At 45.7% G+C, this 24,862-nt stretch overlaps 1 long non-coding RNA gene across 2 annotated transcripts in view; it reads right to left on the bottom strand.

Annotated features, from left to right (window-relative positions):
- Positions 1–350: 350 nt before the first annotated feature.
- Positions 351–24,862, bottom strand: part of LOC120384686 — a 203,556-nt gene continuing 179,044 nt past the window's right edge. The window contains exon 4 of one of the 2 annotated variants that reach the window (XR_005589023.1): positions 351–444. This is a non-coding gene — a long non-coding RNA (uncharacterized LOC120384686). Of the gene's footprint in view, positions 445–17,882; positions 18,022–24,862 lie in introns of those variants that run through there. The other variant, XR_005589022.1, reaches the window with a different exon arrangement.

The following is a 24,862-nucleotide window of genomic DNA, read 5'->3' as shown; positions in this document are numbered from 1 at the left end:
TTTCCCCTCCCAGATCTGCCTCCTTTTCCTTCTCCCTCCAGTTTACGTATCATCACGTAATTCCATCTTTATTCTATTGCCCACTCCCTCTTGTGTGTGACTGATAGGGTCTAAGCAGCAGTACACACATATGTACAGTGTAACGCAGACAAGTGATTACAGAGCTATAAACCATGATAATCTGCATAATGCCCCCATTAAAACATACTTAGAGGAGATTAAGAGACTCTGTATGAAACTGGTGGTTTACTGGGGTTCCCTAATGCAAACAGATTTATTTTTGTATATTCGTTAATAATCTCATTATTTATCCATGTGCTTTTTATTACTCTCCATATTCCAATATTAAAGGGACATCTGAGGCTGGTTAGTCTGTTTGTAGCAGGTCCATCTTCAGCTTTCTGGTATTTCCTGGTTGGCATGTGGCCAAATCAACACACTGTCCTTTTAAAATAAAATAAAATAAAATAAATAAATAAAGACCTTTCAAGGAGCTGCTATAAGCAATTGCCTCCTACAGCAATTGTCAGTTTATGAAGAGTATCTGGGCTTTCTCCTCAGGGATTAAATAACAAAATTGAGATGACTTTTTAGCCCATGGACTTGTCTGATTGCAAGCATCGTGGGGCGGGAGGAGAGGGAAAGAAGGGACCATCTTTAAACATCTTTTTACTTTGGAAGCAGGATCGGGGATAGAGGCCATGGCAGAAGCAGATGTCAGCTGCATGTTTGCAAGCATTAGAAGCGATGCCGAGACCTGAACCTGCTCTTCCCAATTTTCTCCTTGACTTTAACAGCCAGATAGATGCCCCAGCAGCTAGAGCCAAGCAGTGTGACAGCGCCATCTACTGGAAGTCAAAGGTGGTCAATCCCCTACTCACTCCTACTTTAAAGGGCTGCTGTCTAAGAACTGAGCAGCCAGCCCCCTGTTTGGGTGGGGTCCCTCTCCTCAAACATCGCTGAAAGGTTGCTGGTTACAGTAACAGAATTTAGGCCAAAACCTAAGCCTCAGAAATTGAAACTCTTTATATTTTGGGAAGATTAACATTCAAATTCCCAGATCTGATGTCATTTCTTGTATTTCTGGTCCAAGGACCAAACCAGAAAAGGACAGTTTTCTAGTTCAGTCCCAGGCAGGCAAAGCCTCACAAGAACAACTAACTCCTCACCACATGTCTAGGAGGGAACAGCTGACCTGAATATTCAAGATGAGGTTTTGGTTTAGTAACTGAAAGGATTTCCCACCTACCAGGCAAAAAACATTGAAGAGAAGAATGAGATGTCAACCACAGTGGTAGCAGATGTAAATGGTACATACCACTTTTGCTTTGTGTGTATAACTCCTACTGCGTCAGTAGATCCAAGACTATATGAACTAGCATTTCCTAAACTACTAGCCAAATGAATGCTTATGAGTCAGTGGGAACAGTTATCTTTAGACACACATTCAAACTCCGAAGAGTTGAACTAGGCAGTATAACCTGGCTAGATACTAAACAGGCTAAGAATGTTGAATGCAAGAACCATAAACAAAATATGAATGATTAAAAATATACAATCCCCCAAATACTGAAAAAATGGCTTTGGTTCCACAGTATCGCGTAGTGTGTTAGCAATTCATTTGCTTACCTGCATGGAATCCCCATGTTTTGAGGAGCTGGTTGTGGTAAAACTTTACTCAGTGCATTGGGTTCTTTTACCTAGGAAAGCTCAGCTGGGCCTCTCCAGGCAGGTTAGGTTTATTGCCAGTTTTCCAGCTGAGGAAGCGTTTGACCCACCTGGACCTACCTTGGGCTCTCAGAGTGAGTGAGTGGCTCATTCTAGATTAGAAGCATGTATGTTTTTCTGGTTGCCAGTTCTTTTCCAGCATATCCCACCCCAAAAGCCTGGAAACAAACACACCAAACTCTCAGGAACTTTATGATATGGGCACTTAAGAACATAAGAACGGCCATACTGGGTCAGACCAAAGGTCCATCTAGTCCAGTATCCTGTCTTCTGACAGTGGCCAATGCCAGGTGCCCCAGAGGGAATGAACAGAACAGGGAATCATCAAGTGATCCATCCCCTGTCGCCCAATTCCCAGCTTCTGGCAAACAGAAGCTAGGGACACCATCCCTCCACATCTGGCTAATAGCCATTGATGGACCTATCCTTGTACACTTCTCTAAGTGTAACTAGAAGCCAGAGCTGCACAGAATGTGGAGGGTTTGGGCACAGTGACTTACGCAACGTCCTGCTTAGTTTCCCATCCACACAATGCCTCAGACAAGGGCTAGAAGATGGAAGGTTTATGCTCAACTTTGTCAACATGCCGTCACCCAGCGCCTGTTTGGATACAGGACCCATTTCATGGCAGCTTGCCTAACCCTCCGTTAGCCAAAACAAGTGGAGAGTAAAGCCAGAGGAGCATCAGTCTAGTAAATCCTGGCCCACGGCTACCAGAAATGAAACCCTCCTACTTACAACCTAGCAATTAAAGCACAGGAGCTAAACCTCACTGTTAGAAGAAAACTCACATCCATTCCGCCCTACCCCCTCCCTCCCCAAGTGATCAAACCAGCACTTGTTGCCTCTTGCAGCCATGTGCTCCACACCAAGGAGCAAGTCATTCTGCTACATCACTGTTGTGGCCTGTGACGAATGACTAATTACTCTTATCAAAGTCAGGGTAGCGGGAGTTAAAGAAACAAGTGAAGTGCAGATGGCTGCTGTATCATCTCACAGATGAGGGGTGTTTGCAGAGATGCTAATGCAGACTGGCTGCTTTTTTGTCCTGGCCCAGATCCCTGGGAACCCTGCCTCAACCCTGCACTGCCCAGGTGTCTGTGTACATTACAGGCATTATGGTCACCAGCAGGCATCAAACTCAGCATAAGCCTTTAACACGTGAGCTAGGAGATCACCATTAGCACTACATAGTAGGTTGTTGTAGTCACTGGGGTTAGTGCTGCTAGAGGGAGACATCACCTCAGTGCTCCCAGAGCCCACCAGCACAGCAGTCTGGCATCTTTGATGTCTCTGGGGTACAGCACGTTGGCCAAAATATGACAAAATCTGCAGTCTCTGGCAAATCAAAGGGATTTGGGCTGGAATCAATGGACAATAGCCAGATGTGTCAGATATATTCCAAACTCTGTATAGCTGAACTGACAGATCAAAGCCACTGGGGAAGAGTAGAGGGATGGAGGGAGAGAGAATCATAGGACTGGAAGGGACCCCGAGAGGTCTTCTAGTCCAATCCTCCGCACTCATGGCAGGATCTAGACCAGGGGTGGCCAACCTGAACCTGAGAAGGAGCCAGAATTTACCAATGGACATTGCCAAAGAGCCACAGTAATTCATCAGCAGCCCCCATCAGCTCCCCGCCCCCCGCCACTCCCAGCACCTCCCACCCACTGGCAGCCCCACCAATCAGCACCTCCCACTCCCTCCCCGCACCTCCCAATCAGTTGTTTCATGGTGTACAGGAGGCTCGGGGGGGCGGGGAGGAGTGAGGGCATGGCAGGCTCGGGCGAAAGGGCGGGAAGGGGTGGAGTGGGGGCAGGGCCAGTGACAGAGCCAGGGGTTGAGCAGTGAGCACCCCCTGGCACATTGGAAAGTTGGCACCTGTAGCTCCAGCCCCGGAGTCGGTGCCTGTACAAGGAGCCGCATATTAACTTCTGAAGAGCCGCATGTGGCTCCGGAGCCCCAGGCTGGCCACCCCTGATCTAGACCATCCCTGACAGATGTTTGTCTAACCTGCTTTGGAAAATCTCCAGTGATGGAGATTCCACAGCCTCCCTGGGCTTAAACTACCCTGACAGTTAGGAAGTTTTTCCTAATGTCCAACCTAAACCGCCCTTGCTGCAATTTAAGCCCATTGCTTCTTGTTCTATCCTCAGAGGTTAAGGAGAACAATTGTTCTCTCTCCTGCTTGTAACAACGTTATATGTACTCAAACCTGTTATCATGTCTCCTCTCTGCCTTCTCGTCTCCAGACTAAACAAGCCCAATGTTTTCAATCTTCCCTCATAGGTCATGTTTTCTAGACCTTTAATCATTTTTGTTGCTCTTCTCTGGACTTTCTCCAGCTAGTCCACATCTTTCCTGAAATGTGGCGCCCCGAACTGGACACAACACTCCAGCTGAGGCCTAATCAGCAGGGAGTTTAACAGTCCTGAAAGCCTCCTGTTTCCTTTATGGTGGCATCCCTGCATAGCAAGGAAACGTACCATTAAGATTAACACTGGATGTCCCCATTCTCACTCCTGACTGCTGGACTCGTCCTTTGCCCTTTCACTCCTGATATTGTCCTGACCCTGGAGCTCTCAAGTCGTGTCACTCCTATACACTGCAGTCTAAGTGTGCAATTACCTACAATGGACTCTCTAGTGCAATCCACCCCCATTGCAGCTCGTAATTGGTTTTAGATACAAAGCTGGGCCAAATGAGACACCTTTGAGATTCACGCAGAGGAGCTGTGGAATAATTCAGAGCCATCTGCCATCAGCCTTTCTCCACCCCTCCTGCTAACAGGAGAGGCTGGTTTTTATTTTAAACCATTACACGGAGCCTCCAGGTCTTTCCTGGATCTGTCGTTCTGGCAACGTTCCCTGATCATCACGGGGAGAGACCTAGCCAAGGTAACATTCCAGGCTGACGCTTAATCAACATGATGCCTTATTAACAGCACAGCCTAGGTTACATGATCTTAGCGGAGCTGACACGTCATGGCAGGCAAGATGGAGCATAAATGACTTTGAGATGCATGAGCCTTCCCCTGTCCCTATTCATTTTCTTGGCACAGGTTTGAGCCCCAAAGGCCCTGATCCCGAGAGGGGGCTAAGCACCTGGGGCCTGGTCTAAATCCCACTGATCCCAATCCCATGCTGAGCCCCCTATGAATCCCACGGATTTCCAGGGAAGCAGGAGTGGGCCTTTGCTGAGAAGCTGGAGGTGAGTGGAAAACGATGCCGGGGTGGGAAGGGGGTGTCATTGCTCAGAGATGTGACAATTCATTCTCCAGACAGGGATTTAGCAGTGAAGCCCCTGGAAATTCTCCAGCAACAGAGGGATGGATGTCTACTCTAGAGGACGTATTGGGTGCTTTCTGTTATTGTTCAGCTTTCCCTTTGGTCTGAAGGCACTCGGAAACGTTACAGCATAAGGACGTTCTTTACATCCCTGCAGTATTTCAGGCCTCTTTCCCCTGCTCCCCTCCGTCTGGTGACTGCCCAGGCCTAAGGAGACAAATGAAATAAACAGGGATAGTACCAAACAATCACAAGCCAGCCTGAAACTGCAGTGTCCCTGACACAGAGAACCGTTCTCTCTAGTTGAGCCAAACTCCCCAAAAGCACAAACTAACCTGCATGTTGGGGGGTCTGACATCCATAGCAATCTCTGCTCTGATGGCTAATTAGCGGTGGCAGAGGGGGCGGATGGGCTGTTAGCTGGATACATTAATTCACTTGCAGTCGTAATGGAAACACTTTAAAAAAGGTAGAAACAAAAGGCGCATAGATCTCTCCTGCAGGCCTTCAGAATCAAACTCTGCCTGGCAGCTGCCTATTCCGTAGAGGAAAAAATATTCCACAAGTGTCTGTTTATTTTCCGTTCCTCATTTCCAGATAGCCCTATGCTGTATGCATTCCTTGTACTCACTTGCATTCCTTGTGCAGTAGCACATTCGCCTGGGGGTGGAGGGGAAGGAGGTGGAGGGGCTAACCCGGCTTTCAAAGAAACCACATTCAATTAGAAGATGATTTCAGACACGTTCTCCAGATCTCTTCTGATCCCATAAACCCTCATGTGTCTTTTGCTCTGCCAGGTTCCGCTGGAAGCTGAAGCACTGAATCAATGCAGGAAAATCCTATTTCCCTGGTATCTCCAGATTCACTGGAAGCACCAAACAGAGCCCTCAAAACTCCATAAGAAAGTCGGTTCTTGTGAGATTTCCAGCCCGATTTTGCAGATTAACGAGGTTCTGGGGCATTGGAGAAGGTTGAAAGAAGAGACCAATGAGCAAATCCACTGCAGAGAAGTTCGTATTCAGATACAGACTTAGCCCGTGGTCCCTAGTGCTATAACAGGTTTAACCAGAACCTCAGATCCAAGCTACTTTGCATTTTGTAGGAGTTCTATCCAGATCTGAGCATCATGGTCCAGGACCGGTTCTAGGCCAAACCTTTGTAACAAACCCAACAGTGTCACCTGCTTAGGGAACTTGTTTATGGAAAATTGTTCACATGAACGATTGTTCTAGGAACTTTGCTGATGACCATGAATCTTTCAAGCAAACCTGGGCCACATTTCCTATGAATCCCATCCTATTCTCTAGGGGTCTAGGAGAGGATTGTATGGTTTCCTGTTAAACCATGAAAAGCAAGGGTTTGTTTTGTGTGGGTCAAGTATTTGGGTTCAATTGAACTGGAAACTCCAATGAAACTTGGGGTGGAAACCCACAAGAACAATACCTCTTGGCACACCAAAACCACTGATGTTCAAGCAACTCCACATGCAAAGATTTGGGTGCTGCTCTGAAATGACCCTCCGGATCCTCAGAAGTTCTTCCAGCACTACGTTTGATCCATTTGTATGTGAGACAACAGCTCATGCAATTCTCTGAACAGACATATTAGTTTATTACTCTCTAATCTGAGGCAGGCCTGAACCAAAATCCCAGGTCAGAGCACCATGGAATTATGGGGAGGAGGAAATTTCAAAATCCAAACCCAAACCCAAATCCCAATTTTGCAAATGGCCCCTGCCCTTATGAGGGCTTGAATGAAAACCTCATTATGGAACTTTAGAGTGTTGAAAATCTGAACCTGGATCCAAATTGTATGGCTTGGACCCACTTCTGAGCCATTTTTTGCTCTCGGTTACCTGAGTGTAAATGCGGCCACTCCACTGACTTCAGCAGACTTACCCAGCATTTACACTAGGATAAAGGGGAAGAATTTATCCTTTCTATATAATACGGTGGCTCTCAAATTGCAACCCCCATAGAGCACCAGTGCATCACAGCGATCTTCTTGGTGGCCCACAGAATAAGAACAAAAGTTCCTTGAGAAAATCTCCCTCTAGTCTCACAGTCAGTGGAATGAAGTCATTGAAGAATTACGGGTATGCAAAATAAAGGAACGTCCAACAGCTGGATATTCACATTGGCATCTAAATTCCCCTTATCCGAATGATCTAACAGACACAGCATACGCTGCTTTGCAGAATGCTGGGGGAACCGCTCAATTCCAACCCCAAGCTCAGGGTTGATTACAAAATGATTAGTATCAGGAGCAAAGATGGCAACAGACAGGGTAATCTCATCAACAGTCCAAATTAAAAGGATACTGCTGAGTTAAAAAAAATACCTGAGGGCCATTATTGTACCTTTAGAACTGACTGAATTTGGCAACAGGTTGTATTTCCCCTTCCTTGTGTTACTAATAAAATCTCAGACTGAAAGAACTTTACAAGTTTAACTGACTTTGTGCTTCCTTTGTGGTGTGTGTTCACCTTCTGCACTTCACCCAGCTTGGGCACTGAAACTGGACTGGACGGCTTCACTGTTGGTTTCAGTCAGTTTTGATTCCTGGTTATTGTTCACCGCCTCAGTGCTCCTGAGGGCACGATTCTGAACCCACTGAACTCGATGACAAAACTCCCATTGACTGCAATGGTGCAGAGTCAGGTCCTGAAACCCAGGCTTCCAGCTAGACAGAAGCACATGTAAGACCTCTCCAGAATCTGTTGGGTTTTCTGTTTGTCCTGTTCGTTAAGTCTTTTCTATTTGTTAGGTTTTTATTTTATTTTTTAATTTCCCCCTACAAAAATCAAAATTTTGGTTTATAGTTTGCACAACAATATAAAGCCCTACTATTCCAGACATTTCTCCTGACAAGTGAATTGAGAGATTGGGTATAACTTGTAAAGTGATTGTAAAATCCTGGGGGCAAATTCTTTTCTGTTACACTAATGTAAAACCAGACTGACTCTACTGACACCTCTAAGCTGGCAGGGATAATGGGAGGGGCCCAAGATGCATGCATGTGTTTATTTCACACACATCTGCGCCATGAATCAAGTGGAGTCACTCCAGTTTTTCACCTATATACCAGTAAAATTTGATCTACCCACATTTTACATTGTGTGTAAGACTAACCGGGTGTGAAACTCTCTACAAAACTTGGAATAGCATGAAGGAAATTTGCCCTGCAGCTGCCCATGCTAACAACAAAGAACAAGCTTCCAGGGGTATTAACTCAGTGAGGTACCTTCCGTCAGCACTAAAGTGATGTAAGTGAGCCTATAATGCAGATACCCTGCGTCTTACAGTACTTATAAACACTGCTTTCCCACTCCTGGCCCCAGTGTGGTCTGCAGAACAGAGCTACCTGGGTAAAATCATTCCCTTCCCATCTGCTTTTACACCTCTTCAAGGAACAGCCATGGCATAACCAAGAACCTCAACCAAGGATTCACCAGCATGGGTAAAATCAAGCTTGGATGCATCACTGCGAGCACCTGGGGCTGGGAGAACTTCCTAAGTACCAGCTGTGAATTCAGCTCCAGTGTAAGACAGAATGAAGCTGTGACATTTTGTATCAGCTCCTTTCCAGCCCTTTTGATTTAGAGCTGAGACGCATACCGTGGAGAGCCAATGTATCTTGTGGCAGTGACGTTAATCATTATTGTAAGCCACAACCAGCATGTGTGGCCAAACTGTAAATCTAACCGAGTTTTGCTGGTCTCCCAGCCCCTTCCTGACAGGAGTGCAGTATGCAGATTCCAGTGGCATGTTTAGTGCCTGATCCTGCAGCCACTCTATGTAGTCCCATCCCATAGTCACACTGCAGTCCCATCGATCTCAGGCGAGGTTCCATGCACTGAGCAAACTCAAAACATGCAGAAGACTAAAGGAAATCCTAAAAGTAACACATGCTAAGGAATGATCCCAAGATGAAGCAAGTTGGAAATTTACAAACCTACTCCTTAGAACAAGCAGGTTTAGAGGGGGATAGGGATAGAATCTGGCATTTAGTTGGCAGGGAGGAAGGGATGAGGCAGTGGCCCAAGGGGAACACATCATGCTTAGATCAGACACATGCCTACCTCAGGAGAGCAATGATACGTAAGCACACAGGAGGACAAAGGTCACTGAAGAAAAAAGCAAGCTCAACCACATGTGCACTCAGCTCAGTCTGAATCTGCTCAGGCTCCTAGACTCAACTAGCCCATATTGAGCATGTGCAACGGGAACACAAACATTACAGTCCATGCAGAGGGCACCAGAAGCTGATTCCCTAGCAATTGTTTTGGGGCCGTTTTCTGGCCTGTGTTATACAAGAAGTCAGACTTGATGACCCCAGTGGTCCCTTCTGGCCTTGGAATCTCTGTTCTATCTGCACTGTCCATCCTAACAGCTGGGATTTTAAGAGCACAGCCTAGACAGGCCAGGCTTCTCTCCTGTCCCGAGATCCCTCACAAATAGTGTTGGATGCCTTTACAGTGGTTATCACCTCTGCGAGTTGTATTTATTACCTTCACCAAACCCCCATCACAATCCCGTGCAGCAGCTTGTGCTAACCCTCAGCCCTTTCTTCAAAGGAAAGATTCTCACCACCCTAAGACCTTCCTTTCTCCTGGCCAGGGCCGGCTTCAGACCCCAGCGCGCCAAGCGGACCCTCCGCAGGCACGTCTGCAAGAGGTCCCCCGGAGCCGCGGGACCAGCGTGCTTGGGGCGGCCAAATTCCTAGAGCCGCCCCTGCTCCTGGCTCCACTAGACTCCTCCCTCCCCCTTTGCACTGCCTTCCTGTGCTTTTAACTAGCCTCCACAGCTGGTAACTAGCTCCTTAGCTCATCAATCCCACTCTGCTTAGGCAATTAAGTACTCCTCTCCTCCATCAGGCACCTTCTGGAGGAGCTAATTAATCCTTAAGGAAGTGATCAGCTACTGGCTCTCAGCACTCTGTCACACAGCCATGGTGGTAGGGTTGCCACCTTTCTAATGGCTGGTAACCAGACCTTTGAGGCCCCGCCCCTGCACTGCCTCATCCCCCAAGGTCCTGTCCCTGCTCCATCTCCCCCCCAGATTAAAAAAACTGGACATCCGGGCTTGTTAAATGGCACCCAGACACACAAGTGGAAAACCGGACAGGTGGCAACCCTACATAATGGAGATGGCTGAGACGCTCCTGGTCCAGAGGACAGGGCATTGAACAGGGACATAGGCCTTCTAGTGCCACTGGTTTGGTGTGTGACTCTCTGGCCAGCAGTGACAGTCCATAAAAAGGATGCTGCCTTACTGGAGGTGGTTGAAAAAAGACTGGTCTGTTGAATGAACATTTTGGGAGGGGGAGTTTTCATTTTGTTTTGAACTTTTCATGACATCTTTTGGTTTTTGATTAAAAATCTGAAAATGAAATTTAATTTCAATTTTTTTTTTTTTGGTGGGGAAAGTCTCTCTCTCTCTCTCTCTCCTTTTTTTAAATTCCTCCCTTCCCCTGTCCCCACCCCTCACTGGAAAAAGGAGTGGGGAGTAAAAAAGCCAGAGAAAGTAGAGAATCTTTCTCACTCCCTTTTATTTAAAACCTTTTTTTCCCTCTTTTTGCAGTGAAAAATGGAAGGGAAGTTTTTTCAAAACATTGAGAGTTTCCCCATAATAGAAATTGTCAAAAAATGGAAAAAAAATGGACAGAATTTGTTTTTCAGGGAAAAATCTTGTCATCAAACCCTCATTTTTATCAAGAGGGAAAAACTGGCTGGTTCTGTTACCTAGCTTTGTAAAGCAGTTTAGAATCTTGGCATGAACGGTTCTGGAGAAATGCAATGTGGAAGGGGAAGAGGTCTGTCAAATAACATATTTTGGGAGGTGGGGGAAAGATTTGAAGCCTGTTAACTTGGATCGTGTTCCGTTAAAGTATGGATATGGTCAGAAGTGACTGAAAATAGCCCTTTATTTTATTACTGTTGCCCATAGCTATTGCCTGTGTGTCTCCTGAATCATCTGCTTATAGTTTACCAACCAAAAAGTGTTTGCTACTGTCAGAGGCCAATAGAACTGCAGAAGAGGAAACCTGGATTATGTTCTGCTTCACACACCATCCACAAAATATACTAGCCAGCTTCAGATTCCACAATCTTTATTGCTGGTGCTGGAGAAGAGATTTGAAGCATAACAAACAGCTGGATTTTCACAGATTATGTTGAGCTGACGGTACTGGGAAATTAGAAAAATCTTTCTTTGTCTCATAAACAGAATAGATTTTATATGGAAGTTATTAATGAAGACTAAAGATGGTCCTGAGCCAAAATCATGGCTCCTAATATTGCACAACTCTGGGGAAGTTTGATCTGAATCTGAACAGGCAGCTGGATCCGATATTTTTAATGGGCTGACCCAAAACCCAAGAACTGCAGGGAAGATCAGATCCAGGCCTGAATTGTGCAGTTTGCTCCCATCTCTAATCTAGCTCTTTCTTTATTACAGGAATTTCTTAATACACATCGCCTAGTATCGGAGTGCTTCCTACATACGTTAAATCTGCCCGGCATTTTTTGCTGCTCTCGCCACCTTAGACAGAGAAGCTGTGTTTGAAGAATATTTCACACCCACACACATGGTTTTTATAGATAGACAAAATCATCGCACCAGTTATGATGGAAGTGCTTGGTCAAATATCAGGGTTTGCCGATACTGCTTGAAAGTGGTCAGACTCTTTATCTGGACCTCCTTGGAAAGTTTATTCCATAACTGACAAAGCTTTTTATGAATTTCATCTGGAGCTTTGTAAGTTTCATCATCTCAAAGAGCTTTTTAATTTCCGTCGTCAAGCTGACATGGAAGGTTACAGATGCAGTCATAGGTATAGCCAGGTTAGTGACTTTGAAGATCAAGACCGGGGCTTTGAAGAGTCTGGATGCTCATGGCACCTCATCCTACTGAGGCAGGCAGCTGGACTCTCCACAAGCCTCTGCATTGCACCCACATTCGAGGAGCTTCATCAATCCAGGCTGATGGACACATTAATGACTATGGCTAGATTCTCACTAGGGAGGAAGGAGCAGAGTTTCTTAGCAAGCTGGATTTTGAGAAATAATTCCTAGTGCTGAGAGAACTGCAGAGGGCTTGGAGCTAGGTGTGTTTTAGATGAGCACCTGAAGCTTATCCAGACCTCGTCAGTCTGTGACATTAAGGTCCAAACCTGAATGCTATCACCATTAAGATCAGTGGGGCTACCTGCATGAGTCAGAATTCCTTGGGAGGTGAGTAATTCTTTTTCATGCAAGTCAGTCCAATTGTTTTTGTTGGGGATACCCATGTCATAAAGGGTCTGTAGGGCAGGAAATCCTTAATCTGGAAATTTCCAGAAGGAGATTTGCAGCACTCTATGCCAATGGTCAGACTGGAATTACCACCATGACAGCGATGGTGCCCCAGGTAAAACTTTCAAATGCTGGAGGTCAGAAAGTCCTCAACAGAGCGCTCTACAGGATGGAAGCCATACCAGAGGGAATCCAGCATGCCCCAAACCTGAGCCCAATTCAAGCCTCACCTCCTCCCTAAAGCTTTCCAACCAAGAGGAGCTGAAGAGCCAAACAAAAGAAGGGAAGGTGAGACTAGGAAGGAGAGGAGAAAGAAAACGATCAAGAAAAATCTCAGCAGCGATGGCGCAGCACTGCCAGTCCCAATATGACCAGAAAAAGCAGAGTTAAGACACAGTAAAAACAGGCAACAGTCAACAAGTCAAAGGAACATTTCAGACTCTTTCATGAGGGTTAGGAATGGCACTGAAAAGTGGGTGGGAAGAGGTCTTATCCTGAATGAATTCACCCATCCGTATCAACTTGGAGAGCATCCTATTTCTCTTTCCTCCAGACCGCTGGGTTGTTAACCTAAATTCTGCAGCGAATTCTCCCGTTACTTCGTGTGGCTGTGCTCTAAGATCCTTGAAAGGATCATTTCACACTACAGGCTGAATCAATTTGTTTGTTAATCAGCAAAGGTTCAGAAAGACCATGGGGGGGGAGTTTTGGTCCATTTAACATTATTATTACATGTAAAAAACCTTTCCCTGATTTTTCAGCCAGCTGTGAGTGAGTTTTTGCTTTGAAAGCAAATGAATCAGGGACCCATCAGCACCCAGCCACATCTGTGCAGAGGTGTTAACTAGCCTTCTGGGATGGACTGTCGAGCACGAGCAAAACATTTAAAGACCTTGAAATGGGAGGGGCTGCAGATCTGATAAGTCACTCATCATCTTACATCTGGATGTTGCTGCAGCTGGCAATCTGAAACCTGTCCCCCCCCCCTCTCCAAAAAAGCCACTTTTCTTGAGGAATTTGCCATTTGATCTGCTTTGTTCCTTAAGGCAAAAAAGTCATCCAGGTAACATATTGATTCTGAGCAAACACATCCTCTATTGGCTAGGCAGTAAATAATGGCTCTTTTTCATACATGTCAATTTGGACGGCATCCAAAGAATGCAGTGTGTGCATTTTGCCTCTGTGATTTGGCTGGCAAGTGTATTTAACTAGGCAAGTCTAGGCAGAAGAACTAGAACTGCTTTACCTCTGCCTGAGTTGTAAAACATGTATTTCTGATTGGTTTAAACAGTGTGTCAGTGATTGGCTAGGATGGCATTAGAGAAAACCTTAGGCTAATCACTGCCCCTCTCTCTCTCTCTCCCCCGCCTCCCCTGGCTAGATGTGACATCATGCCATGGTTCAAGTGTGTCTGGCATATAAATTAATGCACCATTGATCAAAATCCCCAAACCAGCTTGCAATATTTTCAAGTCGCAAGCACAGGATTCTGAGGGAAGGTGGGGAATCAACAAGATAAGCAGATGACTCAGGAACTCATTTTCACTAAACAGCTAATTGTTTTGAATATCTGGCCCAAATAAGTAAATGGCCATAGTGTGCAGCATTGTCCCCAGACAGAATTAGGTCTTTGACTCCAACCATTGCATGCAGTGTTGTTGTAGCTGTGTCAGTCCCAGGATATTAGAGACAGGGTGGGTGAGGTAATAGCTTTTATTGGACCAACTTCTGTTGGGGAGAGAGAAAAGGTTTCCAGCTACAGAGAGCTCGACCTGAAGAAGAGCTCAGTGTAGCCTGTAAGCATGTCCAATAAAAGATCCAAGATCCACAAACCCAGAAATCCTGGACGCCCCATCATCTCGGGCATTGGCACTCTCACTGAAGGACTGTCTGGATATGTGGACTCTCTACTCAGACCCTATGCCACCAGCACTCCCAGCTATCTCCGTGACAACACTGATTTCCTGTGGAAACTACAATGCATTGGTGACCTTCCAGAAAACACCATCCTAGCCACCATGGATGTAGAGGCTCTCTACACAAACATCCCACACACAGATGGAATACAAGCTGTCAGGAACAGTATCCCTGATGATGCCACAGCACAACTGGTTGCTGAGCTCTGTGCCTTTATCCTCACACACAACTATTTCAAATTTGATGACAATATATATCTCCAGATCAGTGGCACCGCTATGGGCACCCGCATGGCCCCACAATATGCCAATATTTTTATGGCCGACCTGGAACAACTCTTCCTCAGCTCTCGTCCACTCACGCCCCTTCTCTACCTACGCTACATTGATGACATCTTCATCATCTGGACCCATGGGAAGGAGACTCTGGAAAAATTCCACCACAATTTCAACAGCTTCCACCCCACCATCAACCTCAGCCTGGACCAATCTACACAGGAGGTCCACATCCTAGACACCACGGTGCAAATAAGTGATGGTCACATTAACACCACCCTATACCGAAAACCTACCGACCGCTATGCCTACCTTCATGCCTCCAGCTTCCATCCCGGGCACACCACACAATCCATTGTTTACAGCCAAGCATTGAGGTACAACCGCATCTGCTCTAACCCCTCAGACAGAGACCAACACCTACAAAATCTCCACCAAGCATTCTCAAAACTACAGTACCCACACGAGGAAATAAGGAAACGGATCAACAGAGCCAGACGTGTACCCAGAAGCCTCCTACTGCAAGACAAACCCAAGAAAGAAACCAACAGGACCATCACATACAGTCCCCAGCTAAAACCCCTCCAACGCATCATCGGGGATCTACAACCCATCCTGGACAATGATCCCACACTTTCACAGGCCTTGGGTGGCAGGCCAGTCCTCGCCCACAGACAACCTGCCAACCTGAAGCATATTCTCACCAGTAACTGCACACCGCACCATAGTAACTCTAGCTCAGGAACCAATCCATGCAACAAACCTCGATGCCAACTCTGCCCACATATCTACACCAGCGACACCATCACAGGACCTAACACCATCACCGGTTCATTCACCTGCACGTCCACCAATGTAATATACGCCATCATATGCCAGCAATGCCCCTCTGCTATGTACATCGGCCAAACTGGATAGTCTCTACGGAAAAGGATAAATGGACACAAATCAGATATTAGGAATGGCAATATACAAAAACCTGTAGGAGAACACTTCAACCTCCCCAGCCATACAATAGCGGATCTTAAGGTGGCCATCCTGCAGCAAAAAAACTTCAGGACCAGACTTCAAAGAGAAACCGCTGAGCTTCAGTTCATCTGCAAATTTGACACCATCAGCTCAGGATTAAACAAAGACTGTGAATGGCTTGCCAACTACAGAACCAGTTTCTCCTCCCTTGGTTTTCACACCTCAACTGCTAGAACAGGGCCTCATCCTCCCTGATTGAACTAACCTCGTTATCTCTAGCTTGCTTCTTGCTTGCATATATATATACCTGCCCCTGGAAATTTCCACTACTTGCATCCGACGAAGTGGGTATTCTCCCACGAAAGCTCATGCTCCAAAACATCTGTTAGTCTATAAGGTGCCACAGGATTCTTTGCTGCTTTTACAGATCCAGACTAACATAGCTACCCCTCTGATACAATAAAAGATATTACCTCACCCAGCTTCTCTCTGAATCCAGCTGGCATTTCTGATTCTCTGGCTGGTGGCCCACTTTTGTGACACTGCTGTGAGAACCCAAGGCCAGAGCCTGGTTCCCAGTTTCTACCCGGCTTTCACAATCTGAAAAGGGACGTAAAACTGGGACCCACACTCTGGTCTTCGCTATGCCATCGCACGTGTTTTAACTCAGGGGCGGCACCCCCATCTTCCAATGATGCAGACCACGTACGAACCCTGTGAGAGACAGATCCCTGGAAAGCTGCAGACAGAAGGGACGTCAAGGGGCAAAAACTGCCCAGCCCGATTCTGGCTTCCATCCAGATCTGCAGGAATCCTACACAGAGGCATTATGGGTCAGGCAATGGGGGTGTGTGAATTTTAATGCTCCTGTACCCAGGCTTAAGCATATCCGTTCTGCTCACATTACCCCGCTTACATACACCAGCGTGGAAAGGCCACTGGGCCCAGGTTCAGGATCCTGGCCTTGAGTTTCCATAGAGCCGGTGTCACAGAATGTCATCCGTCTCCACTAGTATCATTATTTGTATTACAGTAGTGCTGGGGGGCCAGCTGAAAAGGAGGGTCCATTGTACTAAGCACTGTACAGACCAAGGAATTGGAAGCTCTCCAGGACAGGGGCCTTCTATCTCAATAGACAAGACGGGAGCGGCGGGGGGCAGTGAGTGTGAGATATAACAAACAAGCCGAGTGAGCAGAGTTAGGGCTTGCAAATGTCATGCAAAAATCCCACCATATTTTTTTTCATACATAGAGTGTTGAGAGGGGATTATCTAAAGACCTGCCCACCAGGCGCATTTCTCCGACCTGTCTTCGCCAACACACACACGGCAGAAGCACGACTATTTAAAACAAACCAAAACCCCAACTCTACCAAAACGAAATCCCCACTGCACGCACGATTCTCTCTAAGGCAGGAGATGAGAGAGAATGAACCATGGGCCACTGATGTTAGTCACCTTGTGTAAGGCACTGCCGCAAGGCGCTTTCATACTGTGGCGATGAGGGCAGTATAAGAACAGAGCTACATGGAAAGAAAGAGGCCGGGAGGGCATGATAGAAGGGGAGGAAGGAGAAGGGGGCAAGGGAGAAGTAGGAGGGGAGGGAGCCTGCAGGACTGGTGGTATGAGGTTGATGGAAGGGGGAGAGGCTCCTCTACCCGCTGTAACCTCAGAACTGCTCCTTTCCTTTTCAAACAAAAACGATTCTTGCCATGTGAATGTCCCAGGCACAGCCACAATCCAGGAGGGCGTAATTCAAGGTTAGCTAATTGGCACTTAAAACATTAGCAATGGAGCAGATTTAGGGTTATAACCTCCTGCATCGTTCAGATGACGTTTTGTTTTTCTAGCACAGATCCTGGGGAGCAGGCCCCCGCTAATGTTAGGCCCCCACTCATTGTTAATGAGGCATTTCAGCACCCACTCTGGACAGTTATTGGTCTCCAATGGGAGGAAAGGTTTTTGTGGTATTTGACCACTTGCCTAATTAGTTTACAGCACAAATGAGCTCTGCTGAGAAGGAAATTTATGAGCTAGAGAGTGTCCTAGAGAGCGCTGGGGGAGGGCGTTCAAGGCTGCAAACGCTCCTCATTTCTGAATGCAGAATGCTTAAATAAGCCACTCACCCCACGAGGCAAAACACTGGAAAGGTATCTACCTAGGTAACTAACAGAGTTAGGGAGCTGTATAGCCATCCTGGTCTGCCACCTACGGGAACTCACAACACCATGCGGTTTTTAGTCTATGTACAATTTGTTTTTTAAATAGTTGGGGCTGAAAATCTGCCCTATAGACATGAGAGCTACAAAAGCTAACAAAAATTTGAGGTAAACTGTTTCCCCCCTCTAAATATATTAAATAAACAGCAAAATCAGGTCAATTGATTCCACCTAAAATTGTAAGATACCTTTTCTGACTCATTCGGCAGCCTTCAGTCCCACACACAGCACTGTCCCCTCCCTACCGAACTATTACTCGGCACTGATGAAGCTGGATGGATTCCTGGACCAGGCAAGAGAACCAGTTAATGACCCATTTGGAAAGAACAGGATCTGGAAGCAAACACAGTAACAACAGGCACTGGTGATCAGCACAAACAAGATGCATGTAAGGACAGGTTTTCTGCCAAAAGCATTCTGGGGGTGTTTCCATTTTTCCCTCTTGACCCTAAGTGGTGAGAATGGTGGTGAGAACGCCTGTAGAGAGGCAAATATTTATACATTTATACATTGATTATACATCTAATCAATTGATTAGACTCTGCCTGTTGGTATAAATCCTGTAGAGAGACACTAGCACTGCCTTGAGAACAGATTGTCACACAAGAGAGCATCCTTCTTGCCCTTTGCCTGCGGCACCACTGACTCTCTTCTCAGTTTCAGTTTCTGCATTTATGAAGACTGAGTCTGTAAGTCACTTTTAATTGGTTCAGCCGGAAGCAGCGACTGCAGCCTATGCAGGGGAGTTACATTGCGGAAATTAGCTCAGATGCTGCAGGCACTAGTGTTAATTGGACTCTCGCAGGAAGGGCCCCCCAAAAAATAGCTTCTCCTCTCCCCATCCTGGTTGTCTTTAGATGGGTGCTTTGATCAGGTGCACCGGTGCCATTTCTGTAGCAGTCACCCACTTCCCTGCCAATACAGGGTCTCTTGCCCTTATCCAATAGTTCTCACGCAATACAAATGATTAATAATATTAATCCTTTAATCTCCTCCTCCCGTCTTCCCAATAAGCCCAGTTTCTTTTTCTCAATATAAATGCATGTAGGTAGCGTTCTGTTTCCTTTCCGCCAGCATTTTCAATGGAATACTTCTGTGAGTAGGGCAGATCCTTTAAGAAACCTTTCCACCACTCCCTTAGGAATTGGCTCCCTCCTTCCTCCCACCCTTCCTAAAAAACAAACAAGCCAACGGGTAGAATTTTCAAAAGCACTCAGTGTTGGCCTAATTCTGCTCCCACTGCACTCTGTGATAAATCTGGGATAATGAGAGGTGAAATAAAACTCACAAGAGATATGGGCTCAGCACAGGAATAACTGGATGAAATTCTATGGCCTGCAGCTATGCAAAAGGTCAGACAAAAATGATCTAATGGTCCGTTCTGGTCTTAAAATTATGTATTTAGAATCTGGAGGATGATTCTCTTCACCTGAGAACAATGTAAAAATAAGGCCCATTTTTCGCTGGATGGGTTGATAGTATCATTTTAAAAACCAATGGTACAGATTCTCTATTACGTTATTGATTACGCTGGAATCATTTCACGTCACTGGTCAACCGCAGCCCTCTCTGGGGTAGAGCTCAGCAGCTGTTTAACAGTGCACAGCAAGACTACACAACCGCTTGGAAGAGGAGGAGATGAAAAATGTAACATCCAACTGAAACTGCAGGGGGACTTCGAATAGGAGAGAAAACGTAATGACCCATATTGTGATACGGAATATTATTATTAATGCTTATGCAGAGTATATTAATTAATTTATACCTATATAAAGTATATTACTAATACCTAAATATATATATTTCTATAGAGTATATGGCGAATCAGTAGATCTCAAAGCACTTTACAACGGAGGTTAGCATCATAACCTTCATTTTAGAGATGGGGAAACTGAGGCACAGAGACGTGATATGACTTGCCCAAGATCACCCAGCAGGTCACTAGGGGAGCTGGGACTGGAACATAAGTTTTGTTTGTCCCAGTCTAATGCTCTGTCCGATAAGTAACGCTGCCTCCCCTATACTGGAGTCATTTTGATGTCCATAGTCACTCCATATGGTGGCTTCTTGTGGATTGTTCTTTATATCAACTCCTCTAGGTGAAAAGCCAGGGAAGTCACTTCACTAGTGAGCAGTTCAGCAGCCCTCTCCCACAGGGCCTCCAATTTAAAAAGCATTACACAGCTGTACTTGGATTCAATCGCTAGTGCACGTGCCAACTGGGGTTCCAGCCCATACTGGAATATTGAATATCTAAGAGATTGTGTTTGGCATAACCCATAATGAGGGCACCTGCAAAGCATGCTGGCCAAGAAACTGTCAAACAAAACAACAACCCGACAATAAAAAATAATGATGTAAAAAAAAATTTCTTGTAATTGTCACAAAAATAAATGAATGATCTATTTACTTCATATGCTCCCAGAGGACAGGTATATTTAATACTGTCGGCTTTGAATCAAGGAGACAATAACTGACCACAGGGAAAACAAAACAGAACAGGGGCAGACAAGCTAGACCCAAAGGAGCACTTTTGATGAACACTATGCTACAGATAGTTCAACTGTATCGTTCTATTGAAGTTGCTCGTGCTGGAACAACTCGAGAGTGATTCTAAGCCCCAGTAGTTCAGGGGCAGGAGATCATAAACAGGGCAATGCCATGGTATAGCGAGAAGGGTGAAAGAGTGATTATAAATTCTCTTTGGATTCTCTGGCTGATGCTGTAATGAATCCATGTAATACAGAGAACAGCCACAAGGGGCCTGATTCTCCATTGCTGGGCACCTTGCATGGTCATGAACACCAGAGCAAAAATGGGTAAAAACATGTTTTTTACCAGATCAGAATGGTAAATGGGCATAAATGAATATACAAGGTATAGGGCAATAGAGAATCAGTCCTGATGAGCTAATAAATCGCACACCCCTGGAAAGCTGGAACTAGCAGTCTAACACTTTGGTTCTTCATTGTCAAAACACATCGGTTTCTATTACCTAAGCTAAAAGATCGCCTTTAGCTGACCCAAGTCTCTTATCTTCTCCATGGGCCAGCCAGTAGAGGACAGCATCACACACACCCCGTGCCCCTAGAGAGAGACAATATTACAATGTCTTTTGGACCAGCACTTCCCAAATAGAGGTTCATAGAGTATTTGCTAGTTGTCTGCCAAGAGATCATCTGGTGTTGGCTCTTCCTCATTTCCAGCTGCCAAATAATTGCATTAAAAACAGCTAAGATTACATTCCATACTCTCCTAACGTGACTTCCACTTGTGAGCAATTTTTGCAGCTCCTCCAGGGAAGTTCTTTGATCCCTGTTGGAAAAGAAGGTGGTTCACGCTAGGACAAATGCTGAGAACCCTTTGTTTAGAAAACTGATGAGGGCACAGGGTTTGTTGTATTTGGTCTGTTCATCAATGCATCTACTGCAGTAGTCAGTCTCCAATGGTAGCCAATGCCTAATGCCCTCAGAATACCCCTAGCTAATTTTACAATGCTGTACATTCAGGAGAGTTTAATTCCTGATACCTATAGTAAATCTCCTCCTGGCCTGAAACATGACATTTTATCTTCCCATCTCACCACCTTATCTTCCACAGCTTCAGATGTCAAGCTCAACTATGGGCACAAATCCCCCCACCCGCTTTTAACATCCAGCCACAATATCTTTCTCCGTGACCTCCCAAGGCAACAAATGCCACAGAAATTACACTACTGTGTTACCAAAAAGCAGCTTTTGTTCCCTTGGGGAGCATCAGAAAAGGAAGCCACTCCACCACAATGTGCATGTTTCCAAGCTCTGTCTGCAACATCGAGCTGGGAACAGTAGGTCCCAGAGGTCTGCACACTCTTGTTAGCAGCATCTCTGGCCGTGATGAATAAACAAACACGTCAACAAATGAAAGTGTAACCCACACACCTCCTGGGTGGGGTGATCTGTCCCATGTGGTGGCACCATTTAGAGATTAATGAGTCTGCTACAGCCTTAGCTAAGAACCATGTGGCTTTTAGCTCATGCAGCAGAGGCTCATGCACTAAGCTGCAGAGATCCCAGATTCAATCCCGCCTGCCGATGACCAGGGTTGGTTGGTGTTACAAAAGTCACGGTGCTTTGCACCAACATGGGCACAAAGCTCTTTGCTCTGTAGACCAAGACTGGCCACCGAGAAAGGAGCTTTACTTTTTAAGTTTCTAAACAATGGGAGGAATAAAACAACCCCCCTGGCAATAGAAAAAGGTAATTTAACAACATGGGGAGGGCCTGAGTTACATCCTCTCGGTATTCGCCATACCCCCAACCCGCTGATCCTACGCTGGGGGAAGCTCCTTCAAGAGTAGGAGATGTGTTCAGTCTCCAGGCCTCATTCAGGCTTTGGCCTCTCTATTGAGGCTGCCAGTTACTTGCCATGTGACACCTTTCCTGCTAGGACCGGGAGGGAGAGCCACCAGCTCATTTCATGCAGGCCGCCACACCATCATCAGACAGCAATGCTCTTCAGTCTTCACTGACCTGCACTGGATTCAAACCAGCAAGATAACGGTGAAAGATTCCCTCCTTATTACCAATCTCCTATACTCTCCCGTGTTCTCTGAACCTGGGTACTAATTCTTCCCCTTCTGAAGCATTTGGTGGTTTGTGATGCTCCCAAAGATGTCCAATAGAGCCATCATGGTGTAATCGAACGTGGAGGAGAAAGTGGCATTGTGTGTCCATCTAACGAAAGAAGCTAATAGCTCCAGTTTGGATCCAACGCCAGACAGTGCAAATGAACAGTTTTCACATGGGGTAATGCATCTTCATCTGCAAACCTTTTCTAAATTGCCCCTTTGTGACTGTGTAGTCACTGCTTGAGCTGACATCTCTATTTTATGCCAGTGCACTGGAGCGTGGATAAATTATATGCTGTGATATTAAGGTTAGTAAATAAAAATGCAGAATTTGGGCACAGAAGCATAGTGGGCATTCAGCCACAAGAATCGCTGTTAACTGCTCTACGGAGAGGCGTGCACAGCATGTCTGGGATAAGTTCCTCACAGTTAAAGACTCAGTTGAGTTGGCGTGGTCTTCACATTATTAAATCAACATTTGCAACTACAGCACCCGAACAGCCTTCTGGGAATGTTTAGCATACAGGTGGGAGTCTCTGCTCCCTTTGACACAGACATAACTCTCACTTAGTACAATGGGTGTGGCATAACACGGAGAAAAGAAGAGCCCCAGACAATGAAAGCAACCCCTCCCCAACTTTGTAAATTTCTGTTTTAAGTGGCTCAGAAGGCAAGTATTCAAATCAAAGCAAAGTTCAGGGGTATTTGGAGCCAAGGTTTTGGTTCAGCCATGGAATCTGGACTTAGACTTATCCAAAGTTCAAAGATCTTTGGATCCAAGGTTTGGGTTCTGATGCATCTCTAAGAAGCATCAGTCTCGCACAGAACAAATGGGGCACTTGATGGTATTTACTGTATGGAAAATAGAGAGGCTGGATGGTCCAGTGGGTAGGGGCTCACCTGTGACAAGGAGACTGAAGTTCAAGACCCTGCTTGGCCACAGACTGCCTTGGGCAAGTCACTTAGCTGGGTTATGCCTCAGTTTCCCCTCTGTATAATGGGCATAATAGCACTTTCCTGCCTCAGAGAAGTGCTGTACACTAAAGACTGTGAGGTGCTTAGGTACTAGTGTGATGGAGGCCCTACTGGTACTTCAAATAGATAGTAAGTTTGAATCTATACCAGAATGCCTTTGGGTAGCACCCCCCACTCTACTTAAAGTTGATTTCCAAATTCTATTCTAACCCCATACTTTTCAATTTCTCATAATGTTCTCAAATGCCTTCCAAGCTGAAGTTTTCCGTGCTTTGTCTGAGTCCAAAGTGTGTGGGGAGGAAACGTATCAAAGTTGGAGCAACATCATTTTTCTAACTGAAGAAAAAACCCCACCATACTTTCCCCATATGTTCACTAATGTTCAGTGTTTGATATTTCCACCACAAGATTCCATTAACCCATTTGTTTTTTCATTTTTGTTTGTTTGGTGGTGGGTTGTTGTTGGTTTTTTGCACGATAGCCATAGATAGTTGGAGATAAATGATGAATAATTAACAGCACCTAACGCCATTTGTATAACATTTTACACCTCCAAAATGTTGTGCACACCAACTAATTAATTAATCCCACAAGCAATGTAAATGCCACTGAGTAGACGGCTCCAAATGGGAGGCAGTCTGACTCCGAAAATCATTTCTCAACCAACTCTAGCTGTCTCCTTGGCCTTTCAGGAATGAAGGTGGCTGCCCATTAGCAAAGCAGAGGCTCAAATGCAGTGCAGACTCATTTAGAGCAAAACAGCCAGGATAATGATGGCCATAGGAGAATCATCCAAAGGGAAACAGACGGATGCCAAAGCTTTTCACTGACAAAAGGCAGCTCTAATCACACTTGAAACAGGGTTTTTAACAGCTCAAGCCAGGTCCATAAATAAACCAAGATTAGGGATCACAATTTTTTTTGGTATAATAATATCCAGACCCAAATGTAAAAGGGAAATTCTGCATTCCATTAGCATCCCAAGAAGGGCCAACAATGAACAATTCTGAGTCACAAAGAGAAGATGCACAGATATCCTATCCTTATGGAGACCTCACCCCGTTCCAGCAAACTCGTTAATTATGTCAACTGCATCGCTGTCATTTTTTACATGGGAACAAACAGTATGCTAGATTGGCATCACCCAGGTTAGAAGAATTTCGATCATGCTCACAAATAGCACCGTGCCAACCAAAATGCCAGAGAAAAATGGGGAAAAAAGCTATGTCCTCAAACCAAACTTTATGGGACTCCAGAGATAATAGGATAAAGACTTGGAAATGTTTCCATGTATAACCACAGACATGGAACAACCTTTAGTGTGAGACGTAAGCCCCCCCGCCCCTCCCAACGACAAACAGCAGAATCGGAGAAGACCACATTGAGGCTGGAATCCATCAAGCAGCTCAGCAAGATGGAAAAGATGCCTTTAATGGCAAGCAATAAGTAACACATCCAGCATCATGAGCAGTCCAACGCCAGCCCTGAGAGGAGCCAAGCTTTGAGACATCTGGGTTCCATGGGCAGTTCCAAAGCAGGACTTCAGTCTTGTCAAAAGACAAGGACCAAAAAGTTTCAGACTCGAGTACC

Source organism: Mauremys reevesii, linkage group 16 (assembly GCF_016161935.1).
Source record: "Mauremys reevesii isolate NIE-2019 linkage group 16, ASM1616193v1, whole genome shotgun sequence".
Taxonomy (NCBI): domain Eukaryota; kingdom Metazoa; phylum Chordata; order Testudines; family Geoemydidae; genus Mauremys; species Mauremys reevesii.
This window is presented reverse-complemented; position numbering and strand designations above follow the sequence as displayed.